At 47.6% G+C, this 7750-nt stretch overlaps 1 non-coding gene across 1 annotated transcript; it reads left to right on the top strand.

Annotated features, from left to right (window-relative positions):
• The first annotated feature begins 2205 nt into the window (after window positions 1-2205).
• On the top strand, window positions 2206-2312 carry LOC118148083 (U6 spliceosomal RNA). The gene has a single exon (XR_004734876.1). It is a non-coding gene; the product is annotated as a U6 spliceosomal RNA (small nuclear RNA).
• Window positions 2313-7750: the final 5438 nt, after the last annotated feature.

Genomic DNA, 7750 nt, shown 5'->3' with positions numbered 1-7750 from the left:
GTGTACTTGAAGATGAATGAGCAGCACCTAATGAAGAAGAGACTAGGAGAGTCCAAATTACTCTTCTAAAAGATTTTCAGCTCTAGATTCTTTGCTCTAAGCTTTATAGGTTTTTGTGTTTTTTTTTTTTTAACCTGTTTTTGCTTTTGTTTCTCTTTGAAAGGAGATACTGTATTGTTTTGGATTTCCTAACATGGCAAGAGGGGAAAACAATTCTCCCATTAGATGCTTAGAAATTATTGTTGAGAAATTGGGCCGTTTCCCTTAAATGAAGCAAGTTTGGAAACTGGATCTATAGGGATTTAATCTACCAAGGTAGACTGGAATCACTAGTCAGCCAGTCACTTGGAGTAAGAGGGTTAAGGAGTAGTCTCACTGAGCCCTTGGTATCCAACCCTGGATTCTGAAGCTAGTTAAGAGCAGCCCTGGAGTGAGCTCCAGGCTGGCTTTGCTGTGCAAAGTACAGTTACTCCTCAGTAACCATGCCCAACTCTAGGCTCCTTCGCATCCTGCTTCCAAAATGGAGAGAATGAGAGTTCAGGGGTCAAACGCCTACCAGAGCCAGACAGGTATGTGAATGTTAGACAAATCACCTGAGGTCTGTGATAAACAGCAGCAGAATGAGAGATTTCTCTAAATGAATGATGCCTTCTTTGCCTGCTGAGTCCCCCCACCCAGGAGAGAAGTACCATGTTCAAGTGGAATTGGTTAGGCCTTTGGAAGCTCAGGAGGCTGATTTAGCAAATTTACATCTTAGTGTCATAATACATACAAGTGACCTTGGGCATTTATGAGGCATTTTTGAGCCTTAGCTTTCATGTTCCTATAATAACGCCACATGGTCAAAATGAGAAAACATGTAAAAGGACACAGCACTCAGTAGGTACAGTTGACCCTCTGCACCTGCGGGCTCCACATCCATGTTTTCAACCAATGTGGATCAAAAATACTTGGGGAATAAATGAATGGCTGCAACTGTAATGAATATGTACAGACTTTTTTTTTTTTTTTTTTGAGACCTAGTCTCACTCTAGTCACCCAGGCTGGAGTGCCGTAGCATGATCTCAGCTCACTGCAACCTCCGCCTCCCAGGTTCAAGCAATTCTCTGCCTCAGCCTCCCGAGTAGCTGGGATTACAGGTGTGTGCCACCATGCCAAACTAATTTTTGTATTTTTAGTAGAGACGGGGGTTTCACCATGTTGGCCCGGCTGGTCTCGAACTCCTGACCTCAGGTGATCCACCCGCCTCGGCCTCCCAAAGTGTTGGGATTACAGCCGTGAGCCACTGGGCCCAGCTGACTAATGACAAAATTAACCCTAGCCAGGCATTCGAGATCAGCCTGGCCAACATGGTGAAACCCCGTCTCTACTAAAAATATAAAATTAGTCAGGTGTGGTGGTGGGAGCCTGTAATCCCAGGTACTCGGGAGGCTGAGGCAGAGAATTGCTTGAACCCGGGAGGCGGAGGTTGCAGTGAGCTGAGATCATCCCACTGCACTCCTGCCTGGGTAACAGAGAGAGACCCAGTCTCAAAAATAAAAAAAAAATTAGCCTGTTGTGGCGCGCGCCTGTAAGTCCCAGTTACTCAGAAGGCTGAAGCAGGAGAAGCGCTTTAACCCAGGAGGCGGAAGTTGCAGTGGACCAAGATCGCATCACTGCACTCCAGCCTGGGAGACAGAGTGAGGCTCCGTCTCAATCAATCAATCATGCATCTGGGAGGCCGTGCGTAGCTCATATGCAAATACTGTGCCAGGTTACCTCAGGGACGTGGTCAGCGTCGCATTTGGGTATCGGCTTGGAGGGTCGACCGAGCTTGACTTCTACCGCGGCCATTGCGCTTCCATCCGCCAGGTGGCAACATAGCCGGCGCGGAGCGCGGACCTGGACCTGCGCATGTGCGCCACGAACGAGGCGGGCCGAGTTCCTGCGCCTGGGAGCCATTAGTGGAAGGGTGTGGCGGCCTAAGCTCGGCTGCGCCCGGGTTCCGGTGGCCGCTGCCGCAGGTCTAGAGCACAAATCCGTTTAGCCAAAACTTAAACAAACACACGGATGCACATATGTCTGTTTACCTTTAGGTCAGGTGCAGAGGGAATGTCTGGAATGGCACTCGAAAGCTGCAGTTACTTGGGAGGATGAGCCTTTTACGTCTCAGCGTGTCCCCTTCTGTAATGTCTTGTTTTAATATCTTACTAAAAACCAGAAGAGGTGCTTGCTTCGGCAGCACATGTACTAAAATTGGAACGATACAGAGAAGATTAGTATGGCCCCTGCGCAAAGATAACACGCAAATTCGTGAAGCGTTCCATATTGAAAAACAAAAACAAAAAACCAGAAGAGGCCGGGCGCGGTGGCTCACACCTGCAATCCCAGCACTTTGGGAGGCGGATCACCTGAGGTCAGCAGTTCGAGACTAGCCTGGCCAACATGGCGAAACCCCGTCTCTACCAAAAATACAAAAAAATTAGCCAGGCATGACAGCGGGCGGCTGTAATCCAGCTACTCAGGAGGCTGAGGCACGCGAATCGCTTGAACCCGGCTGTCAGAGGTTGCAGTGAGCCGAGATCGCACCACGGCACTCCAGCCTGGGTGACAGGGCGAGACTCCGAGACTCCATCTCAAAAAGAAACAAAAAACTGAAGTAAGGCAAGGCAGGACCACAAGCTGTGAGGGAGATTAGTCATCCACTTTCTCTCTGCCCACTATCCAGAAATTCCATCCTCATGAGAATCCCTATTAGGAGAGGAAACATATCCCTGTTATACTGCATTCAGCCTTTCTTGTTTGAGCCACACTGGCCCTGACTGTACTGATCCTGCTGTAACATTGTCTGCATCATGTATGAAAGTGAATCCTACGTGGATTTCTATCTTCTGGGGACTCAGGCAGCTCATGGCCATGACACTTCTGGTGTTCCTCCCTGCCCTACAATTTTAGCATCACCATCTTTATTATTTATTTATTTCTGACTACAAAGATCCAGAAGAGAAACATGACCATTTCTTTCTTTTTTTTCCCCCCTGGGAAAAAAACATCTTGCTGGCGTGCAGTGGTACGATCTCGGCTCACTGCAACCTCCGCCTCCTGGGTTCAAGTGGTTCTCCAGCTGGGATTACGTGCTGGATCTCCAGCTGAATCTCCATGTGCCTGGCCGAAACATGACTATTTTTATTACTGCTTCGATAAGGTGACCCCACCCCTTCATCACTGCCCAGCTCCCTCCTCCCCCCTTAGTTATGTATTGCTGTGTAACAAATTACCCCCCAGAATGACTGGCTTAAAACAATAAACATTCCTCTCCTACCTGAAAACTCCAGTGAGGCTGGAGGATCCATTTGCTGGGAGGCTGTAATGAGCATGCTTCCAATTTTCTCCGTCTTATGTTTTGACATCCTGGGGGGCCTTCCAGGGCTAGCTTACTCCTAGAGACACTTACCGCATGTTTTGCAAGAATGCCTCTCATCCACGCCAGCCACCTCCTTCACCTTTCACACACCAAGCCATTATTCCCCTTGTACTAAATCACCCCAGGACCAGGTGCCAGGCAACTAGAGACCACCCTGTAGCCCAAAGCCCACTGGAATGAATCAAACTAGCCAATCCTAAACCAATTATTCTGCCCTGCCTTTCCTGAGGAAACTGTGATAAAGGCTGTGGCCCTTGGTCTAATTCTGCCTCCTCAACAAAGCCCGATGCTTCTCCCATGGTCCCTGTGTGGTATGGAATGTCCCTTCTCTGGGGAATGTAATACATTCTGGCCAGGTGCGGTGGCTCCTGCCTGTTATCCCAGCACTTTGGGAGGCCGAGCCAGGGGATCACAAGGTCAGGAGATCAAGAGCATCCTGGTCAACATGGTGAAACCCCGTCTCTACTAAAAATACAAAAAATTAGCCTGGCATGGTGGCACGAACCTGTAGTCCTAGATATTCGGGAGGCTGAGGCAGGAGAATAGCTTGAACCTGGGAGGTGGATGTTGCAGTTAGCCAAGATCCCGCCACTGCACTCCAGCCTGGGTGATAGAGCGAGACTGTCTCAAAAAAAAAAAAAAATGTAATACATTCTTTCAATGGCATTGACTTCTCTGTTTCATCATTCAATCTCTGTTTATTAAAATCTCACAGATACAAATGAAACAGACTCATTCCCATGGCTGGCAAAGTTGATGCCAACTGTTGGCTAGAGGCCTTAAGACCTCTATGTCCTTAAGTCCATGGCAGCTGACTTCCCTTATAGCCAGTTATTTGAAGAGATGAAGGCAGATTCCAAGTTACACAGACCAGCCCTGAGTTGGTGTGGGAGACTATAGAAGGGCATCAATTGCAGGTGAGGATCACTGGGGCCATCTTGGAGGCTGGCTGCCGCAGGGAATTGTGGGTATTGACTTGCTACATTAAATTATTTCCTTCCTTCACAAGAGTATAGTTATCCTCCATCCCTATGACCCCACCCCCAAGTAGATATATCAACTCAAGCCAGAGGCCATACTTGATTTTTCAAAATGTAACCTGGGCTGGGCATGGTGAGTCATGCCTGTAATCCCAGCACTCTGGGAGGCCGAGGCAGATGGATCACCTGAGGCCAGGAGTTCAAGACCGGGCTGGCCAACATGGTGAAACCCTGTCTCTACTAAAAATACAAAAATTAGCCGGGCATGGTGTTGCGCACCTGTAAGCCGAGCTACTTGGAAGCTGAGGCAGGAGAATCGCTTGAACGTGGAAGGCAGAGGTTGCAGTGAGCAGAGACTGCATCACTGCATTCGAGCCTGGGCAACAGATCGAGACTCTGTATCAAAAAAAAAAAAAAAAGGCTGGGTGTTGTGGTTTACACCTGTAATCCCAGCACGTTGAGAGGCCAAGGTGGGTGGATCACAAGGTCAATAGATTGAGACCATCCTGACCAACATGGTGAAACCCTGCTTTCCTAAAAATACAAAAATTAGCCAGACATAGTGGTGCACACCTGTAGTCCAAGCTACTCAGGAGGCTGAGGCAGGAGAATCGCTTGGACCCAGGAGGCGGAGATTGCAGCCAGATAATATTGGGCCATTGCACTTCAGCATGGCAAGAGTGAGATACTTTCCCAAAAAAAAAAAAAAAAAAACAAAGTAAACTAATGCTACAGGGATGGGAGACACTCACTTCCTAGAACAAGCTCCCTTCCCCATCCATCAGGTTGAGATCAAAGAATGGAAACATATTGTTCAAATACAACAAATAATCTCTTTAGGTCAATACTGTAAATGTAAAACTATTTAATTGCAGGTTATCCTCGGAAAAGAGTTTCAGGAAACACTGTCAGAAGTTCCTAACCCGTCATGTTTGGGGTCAGAGGAACCTTTTAGACCCGAGGAAAGCAATAGAGTCTCTCTCTAAAATACAATGTTTAGAAACAATAATCAGAAACCAATCTCGGGCCAGGTACAGTGGCTCACACCTGTAACCCAGCACTGCAGGAGGCTGAGGCAGGTGGAGCACTTGAAGTCAGGAGTTTAAGACCAGCCTGGCCAACATGGTGAAACTCCGTATCTACAAAAAAATACAAAAATTCGGCCAGGTGTAGTGGCTCAAGCCTGTAATCCCAGAGTTTTGGGAGGCAAAGGTGGGCGGATCAGGACATCAAGAGATTGAGACCATCCTGGCCAACATGGTGAAACCCCATCTCTACTAAAAGTAACTAAAAATACACACCCACACACACACAAAATTAGCTGGGCGTAATGGCATGAGCCAGTAGTCCCAGCTATTCGGGAGGCTGAGGCAGGAGAATCCCTTGAACCCAGGAGGCGAAAGTTGCAGTGAGCCGAGATTGCACCACTGCACTCAAGCCTGGTGACAGAGAAAAACTCTGCCTAAACAAAAAAAAAATTCCAGCCTAGCCAACATAGTGAAACACTGTCTCTACTAAAAATACAAAAGGTAAACGGGCATGGTGGCGCCATGCCTGTGGTCCCAGCTACTCAGGAGGCTGAGGCAGGTTCCTCACTTGAACCTGGGGAGACAGAGGTTGCAGTTAGCCAAGATTGTGCCACTGTACTCCAGCCTGGGCAAGAGAGAATCTGTCTCAAAAAAATAAAATAAAATAAAATAAAATAAAAACTGACATTAGTTATGTTTAAGTTAAAACAAAAATAGAATGTCATAGAGTTAGGTGGAAAAGGAAATTATGGTAGCAAGGAAAGGCCCCAAATAAGTGATATTTGAAGGAAGACTAGAATGATGAGAAAGCCAGTGAGGTAAAGGAATACCAGGTACAAATAATTTGAGAAGGAAACAGCTTTGGAGTGTTCAAAAAACAAAATGTGTAGCGCCAGTACCCCAAGTTATTCCAGAGGCTGAGGCAGGAGGATCACTTGAGCCCAGGAGTTTGAGGCTACAGTGAGCTATAAACACACCATTGCACTCTCACCTGAGTGAGACTGTCTCTTAAAACAAAAACATGTAACACTTGGCCGGGTGTGGTGGCTCATGCCTGTAATCCCAGCACTTGGGAGGCTGAGGCGGGCAGATCATGAGGTAAGGAGATTGAGATCATCCTGGGCAACATGGTGAAACCCGTTTCTACTAAAAATCCAAAAATTTGGCCAGGTGTAGTGGCCCACGCTTGTAATTGCAGCACTTTGGGAGGCCGGGGCAGGTGGATCACGAGGTCAGGAGTTTGAGACCAGTCTGGCCACTATGATGAAACTCCATCTCTACCAAAAATATAAAATTAGCTGGGCATGGTGGCACAAACCTGTAGTCCTACCAACTCTGGAGGCAGAATTGCTTGAACCCGGGAGGCAGAGGTAGACAGTGAGCTGAGATCAGGCCACTGCACTCCAGCCTGGGCTACAGAGCGAGACTCCATGTAAAAACAAAACAAATTTAGCCAGGGGTGGTGGCGTGTGCCTGTAGTCCCAGCTACTCAGGAGGCTGAGGCAGGAGAATTGCTTGAACCTGGGAGGCGGAGGCTGCAGTGAGCTGAGATCATGCCACTGCACTCCAGGCTGGGCAACAGAACAAGACTCTGTTTCAAAAAAAAAAAAGCAACACTCAGCAAAGATGGAACTTCCAGTACAGTGCAATCTCTGCATCCCGGGTTCAAGCAATTCTCCTGCCTCCACTTCCTGAGTAGCTGGGATTACAGGCATGTGCCACCACGCCCAGCTAATTTTTGTATTTTTAGTAGAAACAGGGTTTCACTATGTTGGCCAGGCTGGTCTTGAACTCCTGACCTTGTGATCTGCCTGCCTCGGAGGCAGATCACTTACATACATACACCTAGGCTATAAACCTGTACTGCATGTTACTGAATACTGAAGGCAATTTTAACACCATGGTATTTTTATATCTAAATATAGAAAAGGTACAGTAAGAGCATAGTATTATACTCTTATGGGACAACTGCCATATATATGGTCCATCATTGACCAAAAACACTGAATGCACAGCTGTGAAAAGCACTGTGTAAAATTCCACCATCCAGAAATATAAAACTGCCTCGGGGGTGGCGATAACACTGGAGCAAGCTGGGAGAAATGACAAGCCCAGTAGGCACAGAACAGGTCTAACAGGACAAGGTAGCTCCCAGTTTCCTCCAGGTGTGCTTCTTGCTGGAGCAGGGTTATACTGGCCCAAGCTGGCAAAGAGGGGATCTATACTCACCTGACCACTATGGTGCCCCGTTATTTGCACAATGGAAGATTTCTCAAGCTGAGGTATTAGGCTCTCAAGGGACTTACCCTTAAGATAGTTAAGAAGAGGCAAGTGAGGTG

Source organism: Callithrix jacchus, chromosome 1 (genome assembly GCF_049354715.1).
Source record: "Callithrix jacchus isolate 240 chromosome 1, calJac240_pri, whole genome shotgun sequence".
NCBI classification, from domain to species: Eukaryota; Metazoa; Chordata; class Mammalia; order Primates; family Cebidae; genus Callithrix; species Callithrix jacchus.
Note: the sequence above shows the minus strand (reverse complement) of the source record. Positions and strands in the feature narration are given on the sequence as shown.